The sequence below is a fragment of the Hemitrygon akajei genome, chromosome 5 (genome assembly GCF_048418815.1).
Source record: "Hemitrygon akajei chromosome 5, sHemAka1.3, whole genome shotgun sequence".
Lineage (NCBI taxonomy): Eukaryota > Metazoa > Chordata > Chondrichthyes > Myliobatiformes > Dasyatidae > Hemitrygon > Hemitrygon akajei.
Genome location: NC_133128.1, coordinates 165,463,856 through 165,479,371, shown reverse-complemented (window position 1 = coordinate 165,479,371; position 15,516 = coordinate 165,463,856). Strand labels below are relative to the sequence as shown.

General features: G+C 40.8%; 1 protein-coding gene across 4 annotated transcripts in view; it reads left to right on the top strand.

The window, feature by feature from the left end:
- The first annotated feature begins 577 nt into the window (after positions 1–577).
- Positions 578–15,516, top strand: part of itprid2 (ITPR interacting domain containing 2) — a 186,117-nt gene continuing 171,178 nt past the window's right edge. For 2 of the 4 annotated variants that reach the window (XM_073047078.1, XM_073047076.1), the window contains exon 1: positions 581–820. The gene's annotated coding sequence lies outside the window, so the exon portion shown is untranslated. Of the gene's footprint in view, positions 821–15,516 lie in introns of all 4 variants that reach the window. The other 2 variants (XR_012099061.1, XM_073047080.1) reach the window with 2 other exon arrangements.

Here is a 15,516-nt window from a genome sequence, read left to right as displayed (position 1 = left end):
CGGCCGCAAACTCTTGTTTATGATTTACCATGGCATCTGACCTTCAACCCCTTCATGTTTCATGTTTGAACGCATTCTCCATGCCATATCCGAAATGTGTGAAGTGCAATCCATGGTCCAATTAAATGTGGCACGATGATCTAGGTATGTGTAATTGAGCCATTTATATATTACCGAGGGATCTTTCGTGCCACACGCAACCCACAAGCTCACCTTGTCACACACAGGTGAGATCAATGGAAATACACACCTACTAAACAATGGTAACCAAAACACCCATTCCTCGTTTCAACATTATTTACTCACAACGCGTGAAAAGACAGGGCGGTTCAATATTAGTGATTATTATTAATGAATTCCAGGTTACACTTCATGTTTACTTCCTTACAGTTTTAAATAAAATGCGCCTTTGTGTGAAATGAGCATTTTTACAACCGCACATCCCCCAAGTCTAATTTTGAACACTAGGTTTCTTCTGGTGTTTTCACTTTGCCCGCAAAACTACAAAACTAACTTAAGGCAACAAGGTTCAAGGTCTCAGTCACAAATAGTACTGTTAGGCACGGGAACTGAGGAGTAAGAGTGGTCATTGCTGCGGCACCTACGGCTCACACAAGACCGTCCCCGGGCTCGATGCCGCTGCAGTGCGCGCGTTTGGTGCCAGAAACGGGTTGGATGAACGAGCGGCGCAGGAAGGTTCCTTTCAGGCACTGTTTACAGTAAACGAACGGAAGCGGAAGTACTCCAATAAGTTGGGCAAGTTTTGTCACTTCGGTTGTTCACTTTTCGCCAAGGACGGTACGAGGATCGGCCCGGTGAGGTAGGAATCAGGCATTTTCCTATTTCCGCTTATCCCGGCTGTGGGCGAATTTTCGGGAGATGCCGAGTGACAGGACAGATTGACACAGAGCGGAGTCAGAGGGAGACAGTGTGTGCCCGAGAGGGAGAAGTGAGCAAAGAGAGACTGTAAGAAAGAGAGAGACTGAGTGTGATATGAGAGTAAGGACATGCATGCCTTTGTGTGTGTGTGTGGGAGAGAGAGAGAGGGAGGATGTGAGTGACGAACAATGAGTGAATGAGCAGGAGTAAGAGAGTACTGTACTTGAGTGGGAAAGCAAGACAGGCAGGCAGTGTGCTGGTGTGGGGGAGGGGAGAGAGACAGACGGTGTGAGTGTCAGAGAGAGGGGGGACAATGACTTGACAGGCATGTTGAGAGTCAGAGACAGAGAACGAGAGTGTGGCACAAAGAGGAGAGAAAAGAGGGAGAGAAAACAATCGAATGATGGTCGGGAAGAGGGAGATTGAATGAATGAATGAATGACAGCGACAGAGAACTAGCGAGCCGCAGAAATTATATGTGAATGGCAGGTAGGGATTTAGAATAATATAGGATATTGGTCAGGGGAAGAGAGAGAGAAAGAGACTCTGAGAACAGAGAAAAGAAGTGTGTGGCAGAGACTGTGAGTGACACAGGAAGAGTGAGTGGCAGAGAGAGAGTGTGAGGCACAGAGAGGCCATATGAATGACAGAGAGATAGTGTGTATGGGGTAGGGGCAGGGGTGAAGGCAGAAAGCGTGAACGAGTACCCTAGGGAAGATGACTAAATTATGGATCAAAGACAAAAATGATAAAATTAGGTTAAGCAGGGGAAACATAAGTAGTTGGAACAGGATAATAAGGAGGGGGGAAAAAAACCAAAGTGGCTTAAATCAAGAAGAACTGAATATCCGAGAATAAAACGCTGGAAATTGGTACTGAATGGGAACAAGGAAAGGACAGAAGAAGTAACTGGTTTAGTTGAAAAGGAAGACTATGGGTAACAAGAATTTGGTGGAAAAAAGAGAGGTCCGGGACACAGGAATCTGGGTGACAGGGAGGGGAAAGGGGTTAAACAGCCAGGGCAGAGTACTCCTGTGGCCACCCCCTCAACAACGTCAATAGACAATAGACAGTAGGTGCAGGAGTAGGCCATTCAGCCCTTCTAGCCAGCACCGCCATTCACTGTGATCATGGCTGATCATACACAATCAGTACCCCGTTCCTGCCCTCTCCCCATATCCCTTGACCCCGCTATCTATAAGAGCTCTATCTAACTCTCTCTTGAATGCATCCAGAGACTTGGCCTCCACTGCCTTCTGGGGCAGAGCATTCCACATATCCACCACTCTCTGGGTGAAAAAGTTCTTCCGCATCTCTGTTCTAAATGGCCTACCCCTTATTCTTAAACTGCGGCCTCTAGTTCTGGACTCACCCATCAGCGGGAACATGCTTCCTGCCTCCAGTGTGTCCAATCCCTTAATAATCTTATATGTTTCAATCAGATCCCCTCTCATCCTTCTAAATTCCAGTGTATACAAGCCCAGTCGCTCCAATCTTTCAACATATGACAGTCCCGCCATTCCGGGAATTAACCTTGTCAACCTACACTGCACTCACTCAATAGCAAGAATGTCCTTCCTCAAATTTGGAGACCAAAACTGCACACAATACTCCAGGTGGGGTTTCACCAGGGCCCTGTACAGCTGCAGAAGGACCTCTTTACTCCTATACTCAATTCCTCTTTGGTTACTGTTGGTTACAGTTTGGTTACTTCCCCCTTTGGTTACAATTTGGGGGGGAGGAAAATGACCTAACAGGCATAAATCATAGTGGCACTGTGTCTGGCTCTGTGACTCAGAAGGGAAGGAGAAGAGAAGTGGCGAACTGTGATGATAGGAGATACAACAATTAGGGGAACAGAAAGGAGGTTATGTTGATAAGAACGAGATTCCCGGATGGTATGTTGCCTCCTGGGTGCCAGGTTCTGGGACATCTCAGATCAAGTCCTCAATGTTCTTTTAGTGGGAGGGTGAGCAGCTAGAGGCTGTGGTCCATGTAGGCACCAATGACAGAGGTAGGAAGAGGGATGAGGTTCTGCAAAGTGAGTTCAGGGAGTCCGGTGCTAAATTAAAGGACACCATCTTCAGGGCTGTGATCTCAGGACTGCTACCTACGCCACGTGCTAATGAGGCCAGAAATGGGAAGGTCATACTGTTTAACATGTGGCTAAGGAGTTGGTGTAGGAGAGGGCATAAGATTTTTAGATCATTGAGCTCTCTTCCAGGGAAGATGCGACCTGTACAGAAGGAATGGTTTGCACCTGAACCAGAAGGGGACTAATATTCTATTGGGAAAGTTTGCTAGTGCTGCACAGGGGTGGGGGATAGGGAATCAGAGTGCCAGAGCAGTTAGTGGGATAGTGGAGAGGTTGTGGAGACAGATGTTGTTAAGACCTCAGATAAAGTCAGGAGTCAAAAGGTTGAGCATAGTGCGACTAATGCTCTGAGCTGCGTTTATTTCAATGCAAGAAGTATTGTATGAAAGGCAGATGAGATCGGGGCATGGACCAACACATGGAATTATGATATTGCCGCCGCTAGTGAGATTTGGTTGCAGGAGGGGCAAGACCGACAGCTCAGGGAAAATGCCATGGCCGTGCTCAGTCTGGACAGATGGATAACTCGTCTGAGGTTTTATGGGTGGAACTGAGGATTAAGAAAGGTATGGTCACATTAGTGGGGCTATATCGTAGACCATCCAACAGTCCGGGGGATTTAGTGGAACAAATTTGTAGAATGATTACATACTGTTGAAAGAAACATAAGATTGTTATAGTAGGTGATTTTAGCTTTCCACATGTTGACTAGAACTCCCATACTGTAAAAGGACTAGAAGGTATAGAGCTTGTCAAATGTGTTCAGGAAAGTTTCCTTAATCGGTACATAGAAGTCCCAATGAGAGAGAGTGTGTGAGACTCGACCTGGTATTAGGGAATGAGACAGGGCAGGTGACAGAGGTTTGTGAAAGAGAACACTGTGCATCTAATGATCATAATGCCATTAGTTACAAAGTAAATGTGGAACAAGGTAGGTCTGGTCCACCAGTTGAGATTCTAAATTGGAGAAAGGCTAATTTTGATGGCATCGGAAAGGATCTGGCAAGTGCGGACCGTGACAGGCAGTTTTCTGGCAAAGGTGTACTTGACAAGCGGGAGGCCTTCAAACGTGGACGTGTGAAAGTACAAAGCTCGTCTGCATCTGTCAGAATAAAAGGTAAAGATAATAGGTTTAGGGAACCTTGGTTTTCAAGAGGTATTGAAGCCCTGGTTAAGAAAATAAAGGGGGGAGACACATAGCAAGTAGGAACAAATGAGGTACTTGTGGAGTATAAATAATGCAACAGAACACTTAAACAAGAAATTGGGAGGGCTAAAAGAATGCATGAGGTTGCCCTGCAGACAAGGTGAAGGAGAATCCTAAGGGATTCCACAGATCTGTTATGAGCAGAAGGATTGCAAGAGACAAAATTGGTCTTATGGAAGACCAGAAAGGTAATCTGTACATGGAACCAAAAGAGATGGGGGAGATCTTAATAGGATTTTTTGCACCTGTGCTTACTCAGGAAACAGGCACAGAGTCTATAGAAGTGAGGCAAAGCAGCAGCAAGTTCATGGACCCTGTACAGATTGCAAAGGTTGAAATGTTGGCTGTCTTGAGGCAAATTAAGGTGGATAAGTCCCCAGTCCTTGACAAGGCATTCCCTCGGAGCCTTGGAGGAAGCAAGTGCAGAAGTTGTATGCAGTTTTGGTCTCTGACGTACAGGAAGGATATAAACAAGATTGAAAGAGTACAGACAAAGTTTCCAAGGACTGGAGGATCTGAGTTACAAAGAAAGATTGAATAGGTTCGGACTTTATTCCTTGGATTGTAGAAGATTTGACAGAGGTATAGATAGGGTAAATGCAAGCAGGTTTTATCACTGAGTTTGGGTGGGACTACAAATGGAGGCAATGGGTTAAGGGTAAAGGGTGAAATATCTAAGGGGAACATGAGGGGAAACTTCTTCACTCAGAGGGTCATGTCAGTAGATGTAGTTCATCATGTGCAGGGTGCAGGATGAATGTTAGAGAGCCAGTGGGGTAGGTGAGGACTCAGTTTGGAATTGAATGGTATGATGTGTCTCCTGGAATTGTAGCAAAGAAAGAGAACTGCTTCTGGAAAGGGTTCAATGGAGTTTAAAGATGGCCTTGGCAGGCTTAGAAGGTGAAAAGGGGAAAATTGGAGAAGTCTTTGATCTGAAGGATTATGGTATTTAAAATAATGAAATGAGGGAGGCAACTGAAAAAACAGCAAGAATTTGGAGAAAAGATGAGCAGGGAAGTGAGTAAGAACCTTGGGGAAAGGGATGGTAGTTTTTTTGGGAGAAGGGCTGAGAGTATGATAAAGGTGTAACTGGGATTGATAAACTGTGATGGGCTGTTGTTCAATTGAATATGTCAGAAAGATGGAGAGTATCTGTCAATAGATTAGACAGGATGTCAAGAGTTATTTTGTGTTTAAATATTATCAAGAGGAACTAGACTGAATTCCTGACATCACTATAATGTAATTTTAAAAACTGTTACAATGCATTGTGTAACTTCTGTCCTACTTTGACATTTCTTTAATAAACTACTATTTTGACATTGGGATATATTATCCAAATCATAAATTACTAATTATTTCAATAAGTGTAACTGCTATTTACATTTGTGTTAATATACATATTGAAGGTCTGAGTTATAGAACAATAAAGAATGAATTAATCCCTATGGCCCAATCAGTCAATGTCAACCATGATGTCCATCCAGCTAGTACCAATCTTCTGCATTGGCCCATGTTCTTACAAGCCCTGCCCCTCCATGTACCAAATCAAGTGCTTCCTAAATGATACTATTGTACTTGCCTCAAACACTTCCTCTGGCAGCTCATTCATATAGTCACTGCCCTCTATGTGAAAGTGTTGCCTTTCAGGTCTCTTTTAAATCTTTCCCCTCTTACCCTAAGCTTGTGCCTCCTGGACTCTCCTACCCTGGGAAAGAGACTGTCATTATCCACATTATCAATGCCTCTCAAAACTTTAGACACTTCTGTAAGGTCATCCCTTGCTCTTCTATATTCCAAGGACTAAAGACATAGCCTGGCCAACATCTCCCTTTAACTCACTCCTGATACTCCTGTTCTCACTGCCCTGACTGATGAAGGCCAGTGTGTTAAAAGCCTTTTCCATGACCCTTTCTACCTGTGACACGGCTTTCAATGATCTATAAACTGGTACTCCTGGGCCCATCTGTTCATAGTACAAACCCTAGGGTGGTTTGACTTCCTAAAATGTGTCACCTCACACTTACCTGTATTGAAATCCATTTGCCCTACTTCAGTCCACTTCCCTAACTGAGCAGGATCTTCCTGTAATGTATAATAACCTTCTTCACTGTCAGCAGCACCTCCCAATGCTGTATCATCCACAAACCTACTGATCAAAGCTGGTGTATTCATGTCCAAATCATAAATAATAAATAAAATGATCCCAATACTGACCCCTGTGGCACAATACTGACCAGCCTGTATTTTGTTAGACAAACTTCAACCACCACACTCTGCTTCCTGCCTTCGAGCTACTTTGGGGTACAGCTACTCCAGTTAAGTTTCTGGTTGATAGTAACACCTAGGATATTATAGTGAGGGAATCAGTGATGGTAATGACATTGAGTGTCAGCTGTGATGGTGAATTTCCTCTTGCTGGTTATCATCATGGCTCCGCACTTGTGGGGCATGGATATTACTCACTACCTGTTATTCCAGGCCGTGGCTTTGTGCAGGTATTGTGTTTGCATGTGGACTGCTTCAATGAGGCTGAGCATTGTACAGTTATCAGACTGTTGCTAAGCAGATTCCATCTGACTATCTCTTCCAAGAGAAAATCTGTAGATGCTGGAAATCCAAGCAACACACAAAATGCTGGAGGAACTCAGCAGGTCAGGCAGCATCTATCAAAAAAAGTACAATCAGCGTCTCGGGCCGAGACCCTGATTATCCCTTCCGTCACTTGGCTGATGCTTGAAAGCGAACGGATGGGAATAATTGGTCGAGTTCAATTTGACCTGCTTCTTGTGGACAAGGCATGCCTGAGCAATTATCCACATTGTCCATTAGGTGCCAATCTTGAGGTTGTATTGGAGCAGCTTGGCCAAGAGCATGTTATCCCATCAATAATGAACACATCTTTCATGATTCGTTCTAGGAATCATTTTGCATAATATTATGCTTTAAAATTTAACAACAGACTTAATTGTAGAAGAGTAAAATACTTTATAATATATTATGAATTTACTCAAATTTCTTTGTCGTTAGCAGGAATCTAAATCTATAGCAATATTTATTTATAGAGTGCTTTCACAAAACTATCAAGTCCCAACATGTAATCTTATGGAAAGCCATTTTTTTATGCTTCTTATAATTTTCATATTAGATAAGATGCCATAAATTGTGAACTTCCTCCTTTCGGTTCATTAGTCCTTTAATCAACAAAAATTGTTATATTGTAACTAGTTGTAATTCCTGAAATTCAGGTCTGTGAGTTCTAGTTTATGCAATGTTTGGTCACCTGATTTGTAAATCAGCAGTTTGAACTTTCTATTTCCTTGTTGGTAAACTGACCTGAAATTTCATAATTCTGGGAAGAATTGAAGGAGTGTGACTTGTTTTTTGTTTTCCTTTGCTGTGCACTGATGCAGCTACTGAAAACAACTAATGCCAAAGGTATGTGGAAAGTAGATGGATGTCTTCTCTTAAAGCATAACAATGTAAACATTACTTTTATTTCAAATGTAAAGCTTGTGGCTTCGATTAAAATAGGCTTTAAGAATACATTGTGCGCTTTGTAACATTTTTATATTTATCAACCAGGTTTGAAATTGAGTTTTAGTTTCTTTCATTTCTAAATAAAATTTGTGTGATATCTGTATCAGCTATTAACACTAGCTGCAAATGTTAAATTTATTAATTCCTGAATCCTGTGTCTTGCATTATTAAATGCGATATAAACCCTTGATTTTTTTTTAGTAATCAACTGATGTGACACAGTGTGTTTCAGCTTTTTGTGGTCTGTACTTGGGTAGATCATTAACTTAAGTAGTAACATGACAGATTATTTTTCTGTGTGGCAGCCTCTATAGATAAGGAAGACTGGGGCCATTTCCGTATGTCAATTTAATGTACAGGACAGTTGAAACCTGTTTTAGTAGATAAGCAGTAGAGATCACTTGAGATCTTTTCCATTTCTAAAGAAGTGTGTTGGATTTGTGTAGTGCAGGCTTGTCAAGGTTAGCTTTCCAATATACTTAGTAAATTATGGTCTGAGCAGACTGCAGGAATTGTCTTTCAAATGCAGTGACATTTAAAATCTAGAAACTTATTCCTGTCCATGCCTCATTTGCTGAACAGTATTGTAATTAGTTGACTTTTTAAAATCTTGTAGGTTATTTAGTAAATAAGGTTAAAAGGAGAGATACAGTATGTAAGATTGTGACTTTCTATTTTCCATCCACCATTCAGCATTAAATTGTTCTAAGTGGACACACCAGTGCATAAAAAAGGATAATAAAATGGGTGCACCCCTTAATCCTTGCCAGAATAAGAAATCAGCAAATGATTTACCAACAAGATGACACTGTATAGGAAAGAGAACTGTCCACATTGGAATGATCACAAATGGAGGAAATAATATTGAGTCAAATTCCAAGCAAGGCCTGAGAGTGGTGGAGAACAGTAGTTCAAAACTGCAAAATCCTAAGAATTTGGGCATAAAAATGTTTAAGTATATAATCTTGTACTGTATCTACATAGAACATAGAACATTTACAGCACATTACAGGCCCTTCAGCCCATCTAACATACTCTTGAAGTTGCCTAGAATTTCCCTAGCGCATAGCCCCCTATTTTTGTAAGTTCCATGTACCTATCTAAGAGGCTCTTAAAAGACCCTATTGTATCCACCTCCACCACTGTCGCTGGCAGTGCATCCCATGCACCCACCACTCTGTGTGAAAAACTTACACCTGACATCCTCCCTGTATCTAATTCCAAGCACCTTAAAACTATGCCCCCTTGGTTAGCCATTTCAGTCCTGGGAAAGATCCACACGATCAATGCCCCTCATCATCTTATACACTTCTTCAGGTCACCTCTCATCCTCTGTCGCTCCAAGGAGAAAAGGCCAAGTTCACTCAACCTATTCTCATAAGGTACACCCTCCAATCCAGGCAGCATCTTTGTAAATCTTCTCTGCACTCTCTCTATAGTAACCCTTTATCCTTCCTGTAGTGAGGTGACCAGAACTGAGCACAGAACTCCAAGTGGGGTCTGACCAAGGTCTTATATAGCTGTAATGTTACCTCACAGCTCTTGAACTCAATCCCATGGTTGATGAATGCCAACACACCATACGCTTTCTTAACAGCACTGTCAATCTGCGCAGCAGCTTTGAGTATCCTATCGACATGGACCCCAAGATCTCTCAGATCCTCCCCACTGCCAAGAAACAACCACCTAACTAACAAAAGGTTACTGAAATCCATACACAGTACATCCACTGCTCTACATTCATCAATATGTTTTGTTATATCAAAGAATTCAATCAGGCCCGTAAGGCAAAACCTGCCCTTGACATGCTGACTATCCCCAATCAGATTATGTCTCTATAAGCGTTGAACAGTGAAGATTGAATTAGTTGAGGTGTACAAGCCGTTTTGACTTTGAGGGAAAAACTTGTTTTACATCAGTTTATTGATTTTGCTCTTCCAAATTCAACATACCATTTAGAGATTTACAATGTTGAATTGAGTAGACTGTTCAAGGCTTGTTTTGTTTCAAAACTGAAGTTAGAGTCATAGAACACTGCAGAACAGAAACAGGTCTTTTGGCCTATCAAGTCCATGCTGAAGTTTTATATTGCCTATTCGCAGCTACCTGCACCTGGACCATAGCTCCAATCAATGTACCTACCCACTTTTTTTTTTAAAGGTAGAAATTGAACCTGCATCTACCACATCAGCTAGCAGCTTGTTCCACACACTCACCATCTTCTGAGTGAACAAGTTCCCTCTCATGTTTGCCTTAAACATTTCACCCTTTACCCTTAACCAATGACCTCTGGTTCTTCTCTAATACAATCTCAGTGGAAAAAGCCTGTTTGCATTTACCCAATTTATATCCTTCATAATCTGGTATATCTCTAGCAAACCTCTCCCTCATTCACTTATTATCCAGGGAATAAAGTCCTAAGCTAGTTAACCTTTCCCTGGAACACAGGTCCTCAATTCTTGGAAATATTCTTGCAAATTTTCTCTGTACTCTTTCAAACGTATTGATATCTTTCCCATAGGTAGGTGACCAGAACTGCACACAATGTTCCAATTAGGCCTCATCAACACCTTACACAACCACAACATGATATTCAAACTCCTGTACTCAGTGCCCTTATTTATGAAGGCCGAAGCACCAAAAGCTCTCCTTAAGACTTTATCCACCTTTGAGGAATTAAGGATCTGTATTCCAAAATCCCTCTGTTCTACCATACTCCTCAGTTCCCTACCACTCACTGTGTAAGACCTATCCTGGTTAGTCCTTCCAAAATGCAACACTTCAGTTTTGTCTGCATTAAATTCTATCAGCTATTTTCAGCCCATCTTTCTAGCTGGTCCAGATCGTGAGACAATTTTTGATAGTTTTCCTTGTTATCTACTATGCCCCCAATCTTGGCGCCATCTGCAAATTTGCTGATCCAGCTTTGTAGATGTCAGACAACAATGGACCCAGCCCTGATCGCTGTAGCACATCACTAGTCACAGCCTCCAGTCAGAGAAGCAACTATCTACTATCACTATCTGGCTTGTTTCATGAAGCCAATGTCAAATCCAATTTACTACCTCACACTGAATGCCAAGCAACTTAACCTTCTTGACCAACATCCCATCAGGACCTTGTCACCCCCAAGACCTTGGTGAAGTCCATGTCGGCAACATCCATTAACTTCCCATCATGAACTTCCCTGGTAACCTCCTCAAAAAACACTAACCAAAAAATTATTGGTTAGACATGTGCTATTACACACAAAGCCATGTTGACTATATCAATCATTTCCTGTATATCCAGTCCCTTCCTATAATTTCTGGGCTTATTCTTAGATCCTTTCTTAGACAACAGAACAAATTGTGAAGGTTCTATTATGATTTTTGTTTCATTGGGAAAGATTTTTTTTGTTTTGGGCATATTAATGATCTATGCACAAATTATGTCAAAGCTCCTCCAATTTCCTCCTTTGAGTCCTTGTGTAACCTAATTTGCACTTATATATCACCAAACAAGGCAGTATTAGGAAAAAAGCTCTTAAAGGTGGTTGATTCATTCTGGTGGTACAATCATTTAGAGATTAGAGTGCTGTGGGAAGTTTCTAGTAAAGCTTACTTTTAAAGTAGTATAACATTTTCCAGAAACGTGAATGTATGATGTCATTTCAACTTAAAATACAGATTGGGTACTGAATGGGCTTATTTCAAGCAAAATTCCATTCAGTTTAGCAAAGACTATCATCTTTTGGTAATTGGTGATGGTCATTTTTTTTGTTCCATTCAAATCTTTTCCATTATTGCATCAACTTTTGGTTTTAGACTTGCATTACTCTTCACTTACTGTATTTGCATGTTTATTTTTCTGTCTGAAAACTGTGGAAATCTTTGACCGTGAATTTTATGAGAAACCTCTCAGCAACATTTGTTGTTACTTCCAGAAATGTTGGGTTCAAAAATAGTGACTTGTTAATCCATGGCCGAAACATGCAGATGGTTTGGAAATTGAAGGACGGACAATAAATAAGCATTATAATGTGCTATATTTTAGTAAAATTATATGCTTGCTATTTGTGATAGGTATGAAATAAATGAATAGAAGCTTGGATGCATTCTCGGGTTGTTTAAAGACTGCTCGCAAATTAGCACCAAAGTTTTAAGTGGTTCACTCGTGCTTTGCTGTTCCATCCGAGTTGACAGTGGCCAAAGGATAAACGTCATGAGGATTTGACTTTTCTGTAGAAGTCGTTCTGCAACTGAGATATGCTTTACAACTTGGCTTAATTTCCGAAACAAACAGCGGAACAAGGCATCTGAATTGCTTCCCATCCCAGTGTGGGCTGCCCACAACTGCAGTGTAGCAGGTATTAGGACAGACTGTCTAGTTTTAAGTCTCTTCTAATACAATTCTTCATTTGGTCTTGAGGACCATGTTATCAGTGCATCCTACTCTTGGATTTAACCTATGGAGATTAGAACAGCATTTTTATCATGGGAATAGAATTTTTACTTTCTTCTCATGCCGCATGGATAAGATGCATTGGGGGAAATTGATAGAAGGTCTTTGTTCTGCAGATATTGAGTGTAAAGCCCATTTTCTTGTATACTTCAACTAACAAGTTGACGATGGCTTGGAGTTTGTGTGCAAAAGCCATGTGATTTTGGATCAGGTTGTTTGTTGGAAGTACCATGTGGCATCATGACAAAAAGAAAAAGATAGCTACAACTTTTGCCACAATGGTGTGGCCTTTCCTGACACCAGGATTTCACTGGGATTGGCTCTGTTATGGACCAGCTGGATAGGTTCAAGGCTTAGAGTGGAGTCAAATTTCTCCAGACCACTGAATTAGATTCACAGTGCCTCCCTTCTGATGGTGCAGAAGGTTTTGGTGAACTTGTTGATGGCCTTGTGGTTGGTTCTGAAGAGAAACATTGCTCACTCAATCAATTATCAAAGGGCAACACTACAAAAAAGACTTTTGAACAATTTGAAGAGGATGTGAAAGAACACCGTGTAAGTGCACACTTTTTCATGAAAGAGGAGATAAGTAAATCCTAAGCACAGAAGAGAATCTGGGACCAGTCTGTGAAGCCAGGCCTTTGAGTCTGAAGGGGGGGGGGGGGGGGTGGTGCGTGTCCTTTTATACACAACTTTCCTTAAATGACAATTGGACTTCTATTAACAATGTCTTTGAAGTTGGTCTCAAATGTCTGGCTATGCCAAAGAATATGTGAGTTAAAGGATGTTTTGAATTTCTAGTTTCTTTCCACTCCATTGCTTGTCACACAACACATCATGTTGTGAACAATAGATGTTTAACTTCTAAACTTAAAATTTGATGGATAAGGATTTCCAGCTGACTCTACAAGTCAGATAAAATTCTGTAGCCTGGAGTGATACAAGATGAAGTCTGCAGGTACTTTAGCTGGGATGCAGATGAAATTTCAGTTACTGGTTCCAAAGGAGTCAATGTTAAATGGAAGAGCAGAAATAAGAAGTGGCAAAGTTAGATATCTAGCAGAAGGGTGTTCCTTGATAAATGTTGGTAGGATTTAAAGAGCAGCATTCAATATAAAGATTTCTTGGCAATTTGTGAGGGACTAAAATGAAGTACTTTCCTAGGAAAGTCTATGTGGAGTGAGATGATCTGTTAGGGAGCTGGCTTCTTCTGCATATTTATTCATGGCTCAGTTGATCTGCAAACTCAGTTGTTTGTATTTAATTTAAGGAACTATATAAAGTGAAAGGTTAGGTTAGCACTCGGTCATTTCTGGATTCAATATCATAGCACTATAGAGAGATAGATCACAGGAACAGGCCCTTTGGTCCATTGAGCTGCACTAACCTTCAGTCCCCCATTTACATTAATCCTACGTTTTTATTCTTTCCCCATTCCTATCAGCCAACACCATTCTTTCACCCCTCGCATTAACCACACATCTTTGCAATGTAGGAGAAAACCAGAGCACCTGGAGGAAACTCAGAGTCACAGATAGAACATACAACCTCCATGCAGACAGCATCTGAAAGCAGGAGTGAACCCGAGAGTGTGGTGCTGCAAAGCAAAGGCTCTGCTAGTTGTGGGACCCAGTGGATCTTTTCCATCTGTATAACAGTTCATCAAAATAACTATGCGCACATTACTTTCATAGAGCAGCCATCAACCTGTTAGCAACAGATCAAGGGTTTTGACTCAAAAAGTCGATAATTGATGCACCAATCAGCATAAAGGCCTCAAATTTATACAATTTATATTAATGACTTGGGTCGTGACATTGGTATAGTCACTAACTTTGTTTACGATAAGTAGTAGTTTGTGAAGAGGATGCAGTTAGATTAAGCTAATGGGCAAAGATCTGTTTAGAAAGGAGTCAGTGAACTTTACCTGTTTTAGCAGGAAATATAAATATAAAAGAAGCATTTTATCCAAATGGTAAAAGTTTGGTGTGACCCAGTGTATGACTCACAATGGGCTTGTGTGTAGCTACAGCAAGCAAAGAAGGCTAATAATACTAAATTAAGAAGGTTGTATTTCATTTTCAAAGGGCATTGGTCAGACTACATCATATACAATATTGGCCTCCTTATTGAAATGACAATGTTAATGCATTGGAAGTTTACAAACCTAATATTTGGAGTGGTTGAGATGTCAAAAGACAAAAGATTGATCTACTGGATTTGCAGAAGTTAGAAATGACTTATATGATCCTGATAGATCTTGACAGAATGGATCTAGAAAGGATATTACTGTAGACAGTGAAATTAAAAGTAGCAGTCACAGCTGTAAAACGGGGGTCCACCTTTTAAACAGATCTGGTTTTTTCTCCGTGTTTCGTGAGGCAGATAGATGAGATCAACACTTGTTAAGCAGAGGGGTGGGAAATACAGCTGAGGTTGTGCTCAGATCGGCCGAGATCATATTGAACGGCAGATACACTTGAGAGTTGGCGTGGCCTAACCCAGCAATTAATTTGTTTGTGTAAATAATCCATTAAAGCATTCAAATATTTGAGGAGGGACAGCCTACTCACATTCCGGAATGCATTTGTTGCTTTGTCATAAACAAAGCATGTCTCTGACTACACATGTATGCTGGAGCATTGTTTTCTACAGACCACAAGCTATTGGCGAATCTCATTGGGTTAGGTGGTAGCCATGGAGGCAAAGGGATAGTTGACCTTTCAGATCGACACCTTGCATTTGTATCCTGATGCAGGGTCTCGACTGGAAATGTTAAGTGTCCTTTTGCCTCCATGGATGCTGCCTGACATGGATGGGTTGCTGAAGAAGATTGTTTAAGCTTTGCATATTCAGTTCTCTCTTACTTGAAACTGCTGAGATTTGAATCTGTTAGAACAACGTGTGGAGTGTAACTTTCTTTTCTTTCTTTCTTTTCAAATCTTTTTATTAATTTTTAGGAAAAACATAAGTAAAATATAAGTACAAAACATTTGAGAGTACACAATTAATAGATTAATTAACAATCAGATATGTATTAATCAATATATAAAGTCTCCCAAACTCATAGTATTAATGTAAAGGAATTAAGAAAAAAAGAAAAAGGAGAAAAAGAAACACCCCCCCAAAAAAAACTAAAAGAATTTAAAAAAAAACAACTAATAAAAAAAACTAACCAACATGGGCGATTGCATAATGTTGAATACATACAGTAGTGCCGATGACTCCCAACCTCCATCCACACAATTCAGGATAGTAACAATAAGGTTCAGGATCAGACCATTTAATTCATATGAAAATGTTGAATAAATGGTCTCCAAGTTTCCTCAAATTTAACTGAAGAATCAAAAGC